This window comes from Phalangium opilio, unplaced genomic scaffold (genome assembly GCF_054372755.1).
Source record: "Phalangium opilio isolate 3A_F unplaced genomic scaffold, DU_Popi_V2 ptg000019l_1, whole genome shotgun sequence".
Classification (NCBI taxonomy): Eukaryota; Metazoa; Arthropoda; class Arachnida; order Opiliones; family Phalangiidae; genus Phalangium; species Phalangium opilio.
This window is the reverse complement of record NW_028324152.1, coordinates 3,219,608-3,232,106: the sequence shown is the minus strand read 5'-3', so window position 1 is coordinate 3,232,106 and position 12,499 is coordinate 3,219,608. Positions and strand designations below refer to the sequence as shown.

Here is a 12,499-nt window from a genome sequence, read left to right as displayed (position 1 = left end):
TAGCACTCTCGGCAACTGCCATATCACGCTGAATACACCGGTTCTCGTCCGATCACCGAAGTTAAGCAGCGTCGAGCGCAGTCAGTACTTGGGAACACTGCGTGCCGTTGGCTTTTTCCTTCGTGTTTCCTCTTTTAATTTCCACCAGATATGAAAAAAGCAAACATATCTTTTTTTTGTTATTGTTTTATAAAGATGAGATGAATTAAATTCAAATTATTAACTAGCACTCTCGGCAACGGCCATATCATGCTGAAAACACCGGTTCTCGTCCGATCACCGAAGTTAAGCAGCGTCAAGCGCAGTCAGTACTTGGGAGGGAGACCACTTAGGAACACTGCGAGCCGTTGGCTTTGTCACTTTTTTTCCTCTTTTAAAATCCAATAGATATGAAAAAAGCAAACATATTTTCATTTTGTTATTGCTTTAGAAAAGATGAAGGTTAATTTGTCTCACTTTATTTAAATTCGAATTATTAACTAGCACTCTCGGCAACGGCCATATCATGCTGAAAACACCGGTTCTCGTCCGATCACCGAAGTTAAGCAGCGTCGAGCGCAGTCAGTACGTGGGAACACTGCGTGCCGTTAGCTTTTGCCTTTTTGTTTCCTCTTTTAAATTCCACCAGATATGAAAAAAGCAAACATATCTTCTTTTTGTTATTGTTTTATAGAGATGAAGGTTAATTAAATTCAAATTATTAACTAGCACTCTCGGCAACGGCCATATCACGCTGAATACACCGGTTCTCGTCCGATCACCGAAGTTAAGCAGCGTCGAGCGCAGTCAGTACTTGGGAACACTGCGTGCCGTTGGCTTTTTCCTTCGTGTTTCCTCTTTTAATTTCCACCAGATATGAAAAAAGCAAACATATCTTCTTTTTGTTATTGTTTTATAAAGATGAGATGAATTAAAATCAAATTATTAACTAGCACTCTCGGCAACGGCCATATCATGCTGAAAACACCGGTTCTCGTCTGATCACCGAAGTTAATCAGCGTCGAGCGCAGTCAGTACTTGGGAGGGAGACCACTTAGGAACACTGCGTGCCGTTGGCTTCGTCACTTTTTTTCCTCTTTTAAAATCCAATTGATATGAAAAAAGCAAACATATTTTCATTTTGTTATTGCTTTAAAAAGATGAAGGTTAATTTGTCTCACTTAATTTAAATTCGAATTATTAACTAGCACTCTCGGCAACGGCCATATCATGCTGAAAACACCGGTTCTCGTCCGATCACCGAAGTTAAGCAGCGTCGAGCGCAGTCAGTACGTGGGAACACTGCGTGCCGTTAGCTTTTTCCTTTTTGTTTCCTCTTTTAAATTCCACCAGATATGAAAAAAGCAAACATATCTTCTTTTTGTTATTGTTTTATAGAGATGAAGGTTAATTAAATTCAAATTATTAACTAGCGATCTCGGCAACGGCCATATCACGCTGAATACACCGGTTCTCGTCCGATCACCGAAGTTAAGCAGCGTCGAGCGCAGTCAGTACTTGGGAACACTGCGTGCCGTTGGCTTTTTCCTTTGCGTTTCCTCTTTTAATTTCCACCAGATATGAAAAAAGCAAACATATCTTCTTTTTGTTATTGTTTTATAAAGATGAGATGAATTAAATTCAAATTATTAACTTACACTCTCGGCAACGGCCATATCATGCTGAAAACGCCGGTTCTCGTCCGATCACCGAAGTTAAGCAGCTTTAAGCGCAGTCAGTACTTGGGAGGGAGACCACTTAGGAGCACTGCGTGCCGTTGGCTTTTTCACTTTTTTTTCCTCTTTTAAAATCCAATAGATATGAAAAAAGCAAACATATTTTCATTTTGTTATTGCTTTAGAAAAGATGAAGGTTAATTTGTCTCACTTAATTTAAATTCGAATTATTAACTAGCACTCTCGGCAACGGCCATATCATGCTGAAAACACCGCTTCTCGTCCGATCACCGAAGTTAAGCAGCGTCGAGCGCAGTCAGTACGTGGGAACACTGCGTGCCGTTAGCTTTTGCCTTTTTGTTTCATCTTTTAAATTCCACCAGATATGAAAAAAGCAAACATATCTTCTTTTTGTTATTGTTTTATAGAGATGAAGGTTAATTAAATTCAAATTATTAACTAGCACTCTCGGCAACGGCCATATCACGCTGAATACACCGGTTCTCGTCCGATCACCGAAGTTGAGCAGCGTCGAGCGCAGTCAGTACTTGGGAACACTGCGTGCCGTTGGCTTTTTCCTTTGTGTTTCCTCTTTTAATTTCCACCAGATATGAAAAAAGCAAACATATCTTCTTTTTGTTATTGTTTTATAAAGATGAGATGAATTAAAATCAAATTATTAACTAGCACTCTCGGCAACGGCCATATCATGCTGAAAACACCGGTTCTCGTCTGATCACCGAAGTTAAGCAGCGTCGAGCGCAGTCAGTACTTGGGAGGGAGACCACTTAGGAACACTGCGTGCCGTTGGCTTTGTCACTTTTTTTCCTCTTTTAAAATCCAATTGATATGAAAAAAGCAAACATATTTTCATTTTGTTATTGCTTTAAAAAGATGAAGGTTAATTTGTCTCACTTAATTTAAATTCGAATTATTAACTAGCACTCTCAGCAGCGGCCATATCATGGTGAAAACACCGGTTCTCGTCCGATCACCGAAGTTAAGCAGCGTCGAGCGCAGTCAGTACGTGGGAACACTGCGTGCCGTTAGCGTTTTCCTTTTTGTTTCCTCTTTTAAATTCCACCAGATATGAAAAAAGCAAACATATCTTCTTTTTGTTATTGTTTTATAGAGATGAAGGTTAATTAAATTCAAATTATTAACTAGCGATCTCGGCAACGGCCATATCACGCTGAATACACCGGTTCTCGTCCGATCACCGAAGTTAAGCAGCGTCGAGCGCAGTCAGTACTTGGGAACACTGCGTGCCGTTGGCTTTTTCCTTTGCGTTTCCTCTTTTAATTTCCACCAGATATGAAAAAAGCAAACATATCTTCTTTTTGTTATTGTTTTATAAAGATGAGATGAATTAAATTCAAATTATTAACTTACACTCTCGGCAACGGCCATATCATGCTGAAAACGCCGGTTCTCGTCCGATCACCGAAGTTAAGCAGCTTTAAGCGCAGTCAGTACTTGGGAGGGAGACCACTTAGGAACACTGCGTGCCGTTGGCTTCGTCACTTTTTTTCCTCTTTTAAAATCCAATTGATATGAAAAAAGCAAACATATTTTCATTTTGTTATTGCTTTAAAAAGATGAAGGTTAATTTGTCTCACTTAATTTAAATTCGAATTATTAACTAGCACTCTCGGCAACGGCCATATCATGCTGAAAACACCGGTTCTCGTCCGATCACCGAAGTTAAGCAGCGTCGAGCGCAGTCAGTACGTGGGAACACTGCGTGCCGTTAGCTTTTTCCTTTTTGTTTCCTCTTTTAAATTCCACCAGATATGATAAAAGCAAACATATCTTCTTTTTGTTATTGTTTTATAGAGATGAAGGTTAATTAAATTCAAATTATTAACTAGCGATCTCGGCAACGGCCATATCACGCTGAATACACCGGTTCTCGTCCGATCACCGAAGTTAAGCAGCGTCGAGCGCAGTCAGTACTTGGGAACACTGCGTGCCGTTGGCTTTTTCCTTTGCGTTTCCTCTTTTAATTTCCACCAGATATGAAAAAAGCAAACATATCTTCTTTTTGTTATTGTTTTATAAAGATGAGATGAATTAAATTCAAATTATTAACTTACACTCTCGGCAACGGCCATATCATGCTGAAAACGCCGGTTCTCGTCCGATCACCGAAGTTAAGCAGCTTTAAGCGCAGTCAGTACTTGGGAGGGAGACCACTTAGGAGCACTGCGTGCCGTTGGCTTTTTCACTTTTTTTTCCTCTTTTAAAATCCAATAGATATGAAAAAAGCAAACATATTTTCATTTTGTTATTGCTTTAGAAAAGATGAAGGTTAATTTGTCTCACTTAATTTAAATTCGAATTATTAACTAGCACTCTCGGCAACGGCCATATCATGCTGAAAACACCGCTTCTCGTCCGATCACCGAAGTTAAGCAGCGTCGAGCGCAGTCAGTACGTGGGAACACTGCGTGCCGTTAGCTTTTGCCTTTTTGTTTCATCTTTTAAATTCCACCAGATATGAAAAAAGCAAACATATCTTCTTTTTGTTATTGTTTTATAGAGATGAAGGTTAATTAAATTCAAATTATTAACTAGCACTCTCGGCAACGGCCATATCACGCTGAATACACCGGTTCTCGTCCGATCACCGAAGTTAAGCAGCGTCGAGCGCAGTCAGTACTTGGGAACACTGCGTGCCGTTGGCTTTTTCCTTTGTGTTTCCTCTTTTAATTTCCACCAGATATGAAAAAAGCAAACATATCTTCTTTTTGTTATTGTTTTATAAAGATGAGATGAATTAAAATCAAATTATTAACTAGCACTCTCGGCAACGGCCATATCATGCTGAAAACACCGGTTCTCGTCTGATCACCGAAGTTAAGCAGCGTCGAGCGCAGTCAGTACTTGGGAGGGAGACCACTTAGGAACACTGCGTGCCGTTGGCTTTGTCACTTTTTTTCCTCTTTTAAAATCCAATTGATATGAAAAAAGCAAACATATTTTCATTTTGTTATTGCTTTAAAAAGATGAAGGTTAATTTGTCTCACTTAATTTAAATTCGAATTATTAACTAGCACTCTCAGCAGCGGCCATATCATGCTGAAAACACCGGTTCTCGTCCGATCACCGAAGTTAAGCAGCGTCGAGCGCAGTCAGTACGTGGGAACACTGCGTGCCGTTAGCTTTTTCCTTTTTGTTTCCTCTTTTAAATTCCACCAGATATAAAAAAGCGAACATATCTTCTTTTTGTTATTGTTTTATAAAGATGAGATGAACTAAATTCAAATTATTAACTTACACTCTCGGCAACGGCCATATCATGCTGAAAACGCCGGTTCTCCTCCGATCACCGAAGTTAAGCAGCTTCAAGCGCAGTCAGTACTTGGGAGGGAGACCACTTAGGAACACTGCGTGCCGTTGGCTTTTTCACTTTTTTTTTCCTCTTTTAAAATCGAATAGATATGAAAAAAGCAAACATATTTTCATTTTGTTATTGTTTTAAAAATATGAAGGTTAATTTGTCTCACTTAATTTAAATTCGAATTATTAACTAGCACTCTCGGCAAGGGCCATATCATGCTGAAAACACCGGTTCTCGTCCGATCACCGAAGTTAAGCAGCGTCGAGCGCAGTCAGTACTTGGGAACACTGCGTGTTGTTAGCTTTATCCTTTTTGTTTCCTCTTTTAAATTCCACCAGATATGAAAAAAGCAAACATATCTTCCTTTTTGTTATGGTTTTATAAAGATGAAGGTGAATTAAATTCAAATTATTAACTAGAACTCTCGGCAACGGCCATATCACGCTGAATACACCGGTTCTCGTCCGATCACCGAAGTTAAGCAGCGTCGAGCGCAGTCAGTACTTGGGAGGGAGACCACTTAGGAACACTGCGTGCCGTTGGCTTTGTCACTTTTTTTCCTCTTTTAAAATCCAATTGATATGAAAAAAGCAAACATATTTTCATTTTGATATTGCTTTAAAAAGATGAAGGTTAATTTGTCTCACTTAATTTAAATTCGAATTATTAACTAGCACTCTCGGCAGCGGCCATAGCATGCTGAAAACACCGGTTCTCGTCCGATCACCGAAGTTAAGCAGCGTCGAGCGCAGTCAGTTCGTGGGAACACTGCGTGCCGTTAGCTTTTTCCTTTTTGTTTCCTCTTTTAAATTCCACCAGATATGAAAAAAGCAAACATATCTTCTTTTTGTTATTATTTTATAAAGATGAGATGAATTAAATTCAAATTATTAACTTACACTCTCGGCAACGGCCATATCATGCTGAAAACGCCGGTTCTCGTCCGATCACCGAAGTTAAGCAGCTTCAAGCGCAGTCAGTACTTGGGAGGGAGACCACTTAGGAACACTGCGTGCCGTTGGCTTTATCACTTTTTTTTCCTCTTTTAAAATCCAATAGATATGAAAAAAGCAAACATATTTTCATTTTGTTATTGTTTTAAAAATATGAAGGTTAATTTGTCTCACTTAATTTAAATTCGAATTATTAACTAGCACTCTCGGCAAGGGCCATATCATGCTGAAAACACCGGTTCTCGTCCGATCACCGAAGTTAAGCAGCGTCGAGCGCAGTCAGTACTTGGGAACACTGCGTGTTGTTAGCTTTATCCTTTTTGTTTCCTCTTTTAAATTCCACCAGATATGAAAAAAGCAAACATATCTTCTTTTTGTTATTGTTTTATAAAGATGAAGGTTAATTAAATTCAAATTATTAACTAGCACTCTCGGCAACGGCCATATCACGCTGAATACACCGGTTCTCGTCCGATCACCGAAGTTAAGCAGCGTCGAGCGCAGTCAGTACTTGGGAACACTGCGTGTTGTTAGCTTTTTCCTTTTTGTTTCTTCTTTTAAATTCCACCAGATATGAAAAAAGCAAACATATCTTCCTTTTTGTTATGGTTTTATAAAGATGAAGGTGAATTAAATTCAAATTATTAACTAGAACTCTCGGCAACGGCCATATCACGCTGAATACACCGGTTTTCGTCCGATCACCGAAGTTAAGCAGCGTTGAGCGCAGTCAGTACTTGGGAACACTGCGTGCCGTTGGCTTTTTCCTTTTTGTTTCCTCTTTTAATTTCCACCAGATATGAAAAAAGCAAACATATCTTCTTTTTGTTATTGTTTTATAAAGATGAAGGTTAATTAAATTCAAATTATTAACTAGCACTCTCGGCAACGGCCATATCACGCTGAATAAACTGGTTCTCGTCCGATCACCGAAGTTAAGCAGCGTTGAGTGCAGTCAGTACTTGGGAGGGAGACCACTTAGGAACACTGCGTGTCGTTGGCTTTTTCACTTTTTTTTCCTCTTATAAAATCCATTAGATATGAAAAAAGCAAACATATTTTCATTTTGTTATTGTTTTAAAAAGATGAAGGTTAATTTGTCTCACTTAATTTAAATTCGAATTATTAACTAGCACTCTCGGCAACGGCCATATCATGCTGAAAACACCGGTTCTCGTCCGATCACCGAAGTTAAGCAGCGTCGAGCGCAGTCAGTACTTGGGAACACTGCGTGCCGTTGGCTTTTTCCTTTTTGTTTCCTCTTTTAATTCCACCAGATATGAAAAAAGCAAACATATCTTCTTTTTGTTATATTTTTATAAAGAGGAAGGTTAATTAAATTCAAATTATTAACTAGCACTCTCGGCAACGGCCATATCACGCTGAATACACCGGTTCTCGTCCGATCACCGAAGTTAAGCAGCGTCGAGCGCAGTCAGTACTTGGGAACACTGCGTGCCGTTGGCTTTTTCCTTTTTGCTTCCTCTTTTAAATTCCACCAGATATGAAAAAATCAAACATATCTTCTTTTTGTTATTGTTTTATAAAGATGAAGGTTAATTAAATTCAAATTATTAACTAGCACTCTCGGCAACGGCCATATCACGCTGAATACACCGGTTCTCGTCCGATCACCGAAGTTAAGCAGCGTCGAGCGCAGTCAGTACTTGGGAACACTGCGTGCCGTTGGCTTTTTCCTTTTTGTTTCCTCTTTTAATTTCCACCAGATATGAAAAAAGCAAACATATCTTCTTTTTGTTATTGTTTTATAAAGATCAAGGTGAATTAAATTCAAATTATTAACTAGCACTCTCGGCAACGGCCATATCACGCTGAATACACTGGTTCTCGTCCGATCACCGAAGTTAAGCAGCGTTGAGTGCAGTCAGTACTTGGGAGGGAGACCACTTAGGAACACTGCGTGTCGTTGGCTTTTTCACTTTTTTTTCCTCTTATAAAATCCAATAGATATGAAAAAAGCAAACATATTTTCATTTTGTTATTGTTTTAAAAAGATGAAGGGTAATTTGTCTCACTTAATTTAAATTCGAATTATTAACTAGCACTCTCGGCAACGGCCATATCATGCTGAAAACACCGGTTCTCGTCCGATCACCGAAGTTAAGCAGTGTCGAGCGCAGTCAGTACTTGGGAACACTGCGTGCCGTTGGCTTTTTCCTTTTTGTTTCCTCTTTTAATTCCACCAGATATGAAAAAAGCAAACATATCTTCTTTTTGTTATATTTTTATAAAGAGGAAGGTTAATTAAATTCAAATTATTAACTAGCACTCTCGGCAACGGCCATATCACGCTGAATACACCGGTTCTCGTCCGATCACCGAAGTTAAGCAGCGTCGAGCGCAGTCAGTACTTGGGAACACTGCGTGCCGTTGGCTTTTTCCTTTTTGCTTCCTCTTTTAAATTCCACCAGATATGAAAAAATCAAACATATCTTCTTTTTGTTATTGTTTTATAAAGATGAAGGTTAATTAAATTCAAATTATTAACTAGCACTCTCGGCAACGGCCATATCACGCTGAATACACCGGTTCTCGTCCGATCACCGAAGTTAAGCAGCGTCGAGCGCAGTCAGTACTTGGGAACACTGCGTGCCGTTGGCTTTTTCCTTTTTGTTTCCTCTTTTAATTTCCACCAGATATGAAAAAAGCAAACATATCTTCTTTTTGTTATTGTTTTATAAAGATCAAGGTGAATTAAATTCAAATTATTAACTAGCACTCTCGGCAACGGCCATATCACGCTGAATACACTGGTTCTCGTCCGATCACCGAAGTTAAGCAGCGTTGAGTGCAGTCAGTACTTGGGAGGGAGACCACTTAGGAACACTGCGTGTCGTTGGCTTTTTCACTTTTTTTTCCTCTTATAAAATCCAATAGATATGAAAAAAGCAAACATATTTTCATTTTGTTATTGTTTTAAAAAGATGAAGGTTAATTTGTCTCACTTAATTTAAATTCGAATTATTAACTAGCACTCTCGGCAACGGCCATATCATGCTGAAAACACCGGTTCTCGTCCGATCACCGAAGTTAAGCAGTGTCGAGCGCAGTCAGTACTTGGGAACACTGCGTGCCGTTGGCTTTTTCCTTTTTGTTTCCTCTTTTAATTCCACCAGATATGAAAAAAGCAAACATATCTTCTTTTTGTTATATTTTTATAAAGAGGAAGGTTAATTAAATTCAAATTATTAACTAGCACTCTCGGCAACGGCCATATCACGCTGAATACACCGGTTCTCATCCGATCACCGAAGTTAAGCAGCGTCGAGCGCAGTCAGTACTTGGGAACACTGCGTGCCGTTGGCTTTTTCCTTTTTGCTTCCTCTTTTAAATTCCACCAGATATGAAAAAATCAAACATATCTTCTTTTTGTTATTGTTTTATAAAGATGAAGGTTAATTAAATTCAAATTATTAACTAGCACTCTCGGCAACGGCCATATCACGCTGAATACACCGGTTCTCGTCCGATCACCGAAGTTAAGCAGCGTTGAGCGCAGTCAGTACTTGGGAACACTGCGTGCCGTTGGCTTTTTCCTTTTTGTTTCCTCTTTTAATTTCCACCAGATATGAAAAAAGCAAACATATCTTCTTTTTGTTATTGTTTTATAAAGATGAAGGTTAATTAAATTCAAATTATTAACTAGCACTCTCGGCAACGGCCATATCACGCTGAATAAACTGGTTCTCGTCCGATCACCGAAGTTAAGCAGCGTTGAGTGCAGTCAGTACTTGGGAGGGAGACCACTTAGGAACACTGCGTGTCGTTGGCTTTTTCACTTTTTTTTCCTCTTATAAAATCCATTAGATATGAAAAAAGCAAACATATTTTCATTTTGTTATTGTTTTAAAAAGATGAAGGTTAATTTGTCTCACTTAATTTAAATTCGAATTATTAACTAGCACTCTCGGCAACGGCCATATCATGCTGAAAACACCGGTTCTCGTCCGATCACCGAAGTTAAGCAGCGTCGAGCGCAGTCAGTACTTGGGAACACTGCGTGCCGTTGGCTTTTTCCTTTTTGTTTCCTCTTTTAATTCCACCAGATATGAAAAAAGCAAACATATCTTCTTTTTGTTATATTTTTATAAAGAGGAAGGTTAATTAAATTCAAATTATTAACTAGCACTCTCGGCAACGGCCATATCACGCTGAATACACCGGTTCTCGTCCGATCACCGAAGTTAAGCAGCGTCGAGCGCAGTCAGTACTTGGGAACACTGCGTGCCGTTGGCTTTTCCTTTTTGCTTCCTCTTTTAAATTCCACCAGATATGAAAAAATCAAACATATCTTCTTTTAGTTATTGTTTTATAAAGATGAAGGTTAATTAAATTCAAATTATTAACTAGCACTCTCGGCAACGGCCATATCACGCTGAATACACCGGTTCTCGTCCGATCACCAAAGTTAAGCAGCGTCGAGCGCAGTCAGTACTTGGGAACACTGCGTGCCGTTGGCTTTTTCCTTTTTGTTTCCTCTTTTAATTTCCACCAGATATGAAAAAAGCAAACATATCTTCTTTTTGTTCTTGTTTTATAAAGATCAAGGTGAATTAAATTCAAATTATTAACTAGCACTCTCGGCAACGGCCATATCACGCTGAATACACTGGTTCTCGTCAGATCACCGAAGTTAAGCAGCGTTGAGTGCAGTCAGTACTTGGGAGGGAGACCACTTAGGAACACTGCGTGTCGTTGGCTTTTTCACTTTTTTTCCTCTTATAAAATCCATTAGATATGAAAAAAGCAAACATATTTTCATTTTGTTATTGTTTTAAAAAGATGAAGGTTAATTTGTCTCACTTAATTTAAATTCGAATTATTAACTAGCACTCTCGGCAACGGCCATATCATGCTGAAAACACCGGTTCTCGTCCGATCACCGAAGTTAAGCAGCGTCGAGCGCAGTCAGTACTTGGGAACACTGCGTGCCGTTGGCTTTTTCCTTTTTGTTTCCTCTTTTAATTCCACCAGATATGAAAAAAGCAAACATATCTTCTTTTTGTTATATTTTTATAAAGAGGAAGGTTAATTAAATTCAAATTATTAACTAGCACTCTCGGCAACGGCCATATCACGCTGAATACACCGGTTCTCGTCCGATCACCGAAGTTAAGCAGCGTCGAGCGCAGTCAGTACTTGGGAACACTGCGTGCCGTTGACTTTTTCCTTTTTGCTTCCTCTTTTAAATTCCACCAGATATGAAAAAATCAAACATATCTTCTTTTTGTTATTGTTTTATAAAGATGAAGGTTAATTAAATTCAAATTATTAACTAGCACTCTCGGCAACGGCCATATCACGCTGAATACAGCGGTTCTCGTCCGATCACCGAAGTTAAGCAGCGTCGAGCGCAGTCAGTACTTGGGAACACTGCGTGCCGTTGGCTTTTTCCTTTTTGTTTCCTCTTTTAATTTCCACCAGATATGAAAAAAGCAAACATATCTTCTTTTTGTTATTGTTTTATAAAGATCAAGGTGAATTAAATTCAAATTATTAACTAGCACTCTCGGCAACGGCCATATCACGCTGAATACACCGGTTCTCGTCCGATCACCGAAGTTAAGCAGCGTCGAGCGCAGTCATTACTTGGGAACACTGCGTGCCGTTGGCTTTTTCCTTTTTGTTTCCTCTTTTAATTTCCACCAGATATGAAAAAAGCAAACATATCTTCTTTTTGTTATTGTTTTATAAAGATGAGGGTGAATTAAATTCGAATTATTAACTAGCACTCTCGGCAACGGCCATATCATGCTGAAAACACCGGTTCTCGTCCGATCACCGAAGTTAAGCAGCGTCGAGCGCAGTCAGTACTTAGGAACACTGCGTGCCGTTGGCTTTTTCCTTTTTGTTTCCTCTTTTAATTTCCACCAGATATGAAAAAAGCAAACATATCTTCCTTTTTGTTATGGTTTTATAAAGATGAAGGTGAATTAAATCCAAATTATTAACTAGCACTCTCGGCAACGGCCATATCACGCTGAATACACCGGTTCTCGTCCGATCACCGAAGTTAAGCAGCGTCGAGCGCAGGCAGTACTTGGGAACACTGCGTGCCGTTGGCTTTTTCCTTTTTGTTTCCTCTTTTAATTCCACCAGATATGAAAAAAGCAAACATATCTTCTTTTTGTTATTGTTTTATAAAGAGGAAGGTTAATTAAATTCAAATTATTAACTAGCACTCACGGCAACGGACATATCACGCTGAATACACCGGTTCTCGTCCGATCACCGAAGTTAAGCAGCGTCGAGCGCAGTCAGTACTTGGGAACACTGCGTGCCGTTGGCTTTTTCCTTTTTGCTTCCTCTTTTAAATTCCACCAGATATGAAAAAATCAAACATATCTTCTTTTTGTTATTGTTTTATAAAGATGAAGGTTAATTAAATTCAAATTATTAACTAGCACTCTCGGCAACGGCCATATCACGCTGAATACACCGGTTCTCGTCCGATCACCGAAGTTAAGCAGCGTCGAGCGCAGTCAGTACTTGGGAACACTGCGTGCCGTTGGCTTTTTCCTTTTTGT

General features: G+C 39.3%; 3 non-coding genes and 44 pseudogenes across 3 annotated transcripts; all 47 read left to right on the top strand.

Moving 5' to 3' along the window:
• Positions 1-10: 10 nt before the first annotated feature.
• On the top strand, positions 11-113 carry LOC149699099 (5S ribosomal RNA; annotated as a pseudogene).
• Positions 114-234: 121 nt separating this feature from the next.
• On the top strand, positions 235-353 carry LOC149699098 (5S ribosomal RNA; annotated as a pseudogene).
• Positions 354-490: 137 nt separating this feature from the next.
• Positions 491-593, top strand: LOC149699097 (5S ribosomal RNA; annotated as a pseudogene).
• Positions 594-715: 122 nt separating this feature from the next.
• On the top strand, positions 716-818 carry LOC149699096 (5S ribosomal RNA; annotated as a pseudogene).
• A 121-nt stretch (positions 819-939) lies between these two features.
• On the top strand, positions 940-1,058 carry LOC149699095 (5S ribosomal RNA; annotated as a pseudogene).
• A 136-nt stretch (positions 1,059-1,194) lies between these two features.
• On the top strand, positions 1,195-1,297 carry LOC149699094 (5S ribosomal RNA; annotated as a pseudogene).
• A 122-nt stretch (positions 1,298-1,419) lies between these two features.
• Positions 1,420-1,522, top strand: LOC149699093 (5S ribosomal RNA; annotated as a pseudogene).
• Positions 1,523-1,643: 121 nt separating this feature from the next.
• LOC149699092 (5S ribosomal RNA) lies at positions 1,644-1,762 on the top strand (annotated as a pseudogene).
• Positions 1,763-2,125: 363 nt separating this feature from the next.
• On the top strand, positions 2,126-2,228 carry LOC149699091 (5S ribosomal RNA; annotated as a pseudogene).
• Positions 2,229-2,349: 121 nt separating this feature from the next.
• LOC149699090 (5S ribosomal RNA) lies at positions 2,350-2,468 on the top strand. The gene has a single exon (XR_016382182.1). It is a non-coding gene; the product is annotated as a 5S ribosomal RNA (ribosomal RNA).
• A 361-nt stretch (positions 2,469-2,829) lies between these two features.
• Positions 2,830-2,932, top strand: LOC149699089 (5S ribosomal RNA; annotated as a pseudogene).
• Positions 2,933-3,053: 121 nt separating this feature from the next.
• On the top strand, positions 3,054-3,172 carry LOC149699088 (5S ribosomal RNA; annotated as a pseudogene).
• Positions 3,173-3,308: 136 nt separating this feature from the next.
• Positions 3,309-3,411, top strand: LOC149699087 (5S ribosomal RNA; annotated as a pseudogene).
• Positions 3,412-3,533: 122 nt separating this feature from the next.
• On the top strand, positions 3,534-3,636 carry LOC149699086 (5S ribosomal RNA; annotated as a pseudogene).
• Positions 3,637-3,757: 121 nt separating this feature from the next.
• On the top strand, positions 3,758-3,876 carry LOC149699085 (5S ribosomal RNA; annotated as a pseudogene).
• A 363-nt stretch (positions 3,877-4,239) lies between these two features.
• LOC149699084 (5S ribosomal RNA) lies at positions 4,240-4,342 on the top strand (annotated as a pseudogene).
• A 121-nt stretch (positions 4,343-4,463) lies between these two features.
• LOC149699083 (5S ribosomal RNA) lies at positions 4,464-4,582 on the top strand. The gene has a single exon (XR_016382181.1). It is a non-coding gene; the product is annotated as a 5S ribosomal RNA (ribosomal RNA).
• Positions 4,583-4,941: 359 nt separating this feature from the next.
• LOC149699082 (5S ribosomal RNA) lies at positions 4,942-5,060 on the top strand (annotated as a pseudogene).
• Positions 5,061-5,424: 364 nt separating this feature from the next.
• Positions 5,425-5,543, top strand: LOC149699081 (5S ribosomal RNA). Its single transcript, XR_016382085.1, has one exon. It is a non-coding gene; the product is annotated as a 5S ribosomal RNA (ribosomal RNA).
• Positions 5,544-5,903: 360 nt separating this feature from the next.
• Positions 5,904-6,022, top strand: LOC149699080 (5S ribosomal RNA; annotated as a pseudogene).
• A 362-nt stretch (positions 6,023-6,384) lies between these two features.
• LOC149699079 (5S ribosomal RNA) lies at positions 6,385-6,487 on the top strand (annotated as a pseudogene).
• A 123-nt stretch (positions 6,488-6,610) lies between these two features.
• LOC149699078 (5S ribosomal RNA) lies at positions 6,611-6,713 on the top strand (annotated as a pseudogene).
• Positions 6,714-6,835: 122 nt separating this feature from the next.
• Positions 6,836-6,954, top strand: LOC149699077 (5S ribosomal RNA; annotated as a pseudogene).
• A 137-nt stretch (positions 6,955-7,091) lies between these two features.
• Positions 7,092-7,194, top strand: LOC149699076 (5S ribosomal RNA; annotated as a pseudogene).
• A 121-nt stretch (positions 7,195-7,315) lies between these two features.
• LOC149699075 (5S ribosomal RNA) lies at positions 7,316-7,418 on the top strand (annotated as a pseudogene).
• Positions 7,419-7,540: 122 nt separating this feature from the next.
• On the top strand, positions 7,541-7,643 carry LOC149699074 (5S ribosomal RNA; annotated as a pseudogene).
• A 122-nt stretch (positions 7,644-7,765) lies between these two features.
• On the top strand, positions 7,766-7,884 carry LOC149699073 (5S ribosomal RNA; annotated as a pseudogene).
• A 137-nt stretch (positions 7,885-8,021) lies between these two features.
• LOC149699072 (5S ribosomal RNA) lies at positions 8,022-8,124 on the top strand (annotated as a pseudogene).
• A 121-nt stretch (positions 8,125-8,245) lies between these two features.
• On the top strand, positions 8,246-8,348 carry LOC149699071 (5S ribosomal RNA; annotated as a pseudogene).
• A 122-nt stretch (positions 8,349-8,470) lies between these two features.
• LOC149699070 (5S ribosomal RNA) lies at positions 8,471-8,573 on the top strand (annotated as a pseudogene).
• A 122-nt stretch (positions 8,574-8,695) lies between these two features.
• Positions 8,696-8,814, top strand: LOC149699069 (5S ribosomal RNA; annotated as a pseudogene).
• A 137-nt stretch (positions 8,815-8,951) lies between these two features.
• Positions 8,952-9,054, top strand: LOC149699068 (5S ribosomal RNA; annotated as a pseudogene).
• Positions 9,055-9,175: 121 nt separating this feature from the next.
• Positions 9,176-9,278, top strand: LOC149699067 (5S ribosomal RNA; annotated as a pseudogene).
• Positions 9,279-9,400: 122 nt separating this feature from the next.
• On the top strand, positions 9,401-9,503 carry LOC149699066 (5S ribosomal RNA; annotated as a pseudogene).
• Positions 9,504-9,625: 122 nt separating this feature from the next.
• Positions 9,626-9,744, top strand: LOC149699065 (5S ribosomal RNA; annotated as a pseudogene).
• A 137-nt stretch (positions 9,745-9,881) lies between these two features.
• Positions 9,882-9,984, top strand: LOC149699064 (5S ribosomal RNA; annotated as a pseudogene).
• Positions 9,985-10,105: 121 nt separating this feature from the next.
• On the top strand, positions 10,106-10,208 carry LOC149699063 (5S ribosomal RNA; annotated as a pseudogene).
• Positions 10,209-10,329: 121 nt separating this feature from the next.
• LOC149699062 (5S ribosomal RNA) lies at positions 10,330-10,432 on the top strand (annotated as a pseudogene).
• Positions 10,433-10,554: 122 nt separating this feature from the next.
• On the top strand, positions 10,555-10,673 carry LOC149699061 (5S ribosomal RNA; annotated as a pseudogene).
• Positions 10,674-10,809: 136 nt separating this feature from the next.
• LOC149699060 (5S ribosomal RNA) lies at positions 10,810-10,912 on the top strand (annotated as a pseudogene).
• Positions 10,913-11,033: 121 nt separating this feature from the next.
• On the top strand, positions 11,034-11,136 carry LOC149699059 (5S ribosomal RNA; annotated as a pseudogene).
• A 122-nt stretch (positions 11,137-11,258) lies between these two features.
• Positions 11,259-11,361, top strand: LOC149699058 (5S ribosomal RNA; annotated as a pseudogene).
• Positions 11,362-11,483: 122 nt separating this feature from the next.
• LOC149699057 (5S ribosomal RNA) lies at positions 11,484-11,586 on the top strand (annotated as a pseudogene).
• Positions 11,587-11,708: 122 nt separating this feature from the next.
• On the top strand, positions 11,709-11,811 carry LOC149699056 (5S ribosomal RNA; annotated as a pseudogene).
• A 123-nt stretch (positions 11,812-11,934) lies between these two features.
• LOC149699055 (5S ribosomal RNA) lies at positions 11,935-12,037 on the top strand (annotated as a pseudogene).
• Positions 12,038-12,158: 121 nt separating this feature from the next.
• Positions 12,159-12,261, top strand: LOC149699054 (5S ribosomal RNA; annotated as a pseudogene).
• Positions 12,262-12,383: 122 nt separating this feature from the next.
• Positions 12,384-12,486, top strand: LOC149699053 (5S ribosomal RNA; annotated as a pseudogene).
• The last annotated feature ends 13 nt before the right edge of the window (positions 12,487-12,499 follow it).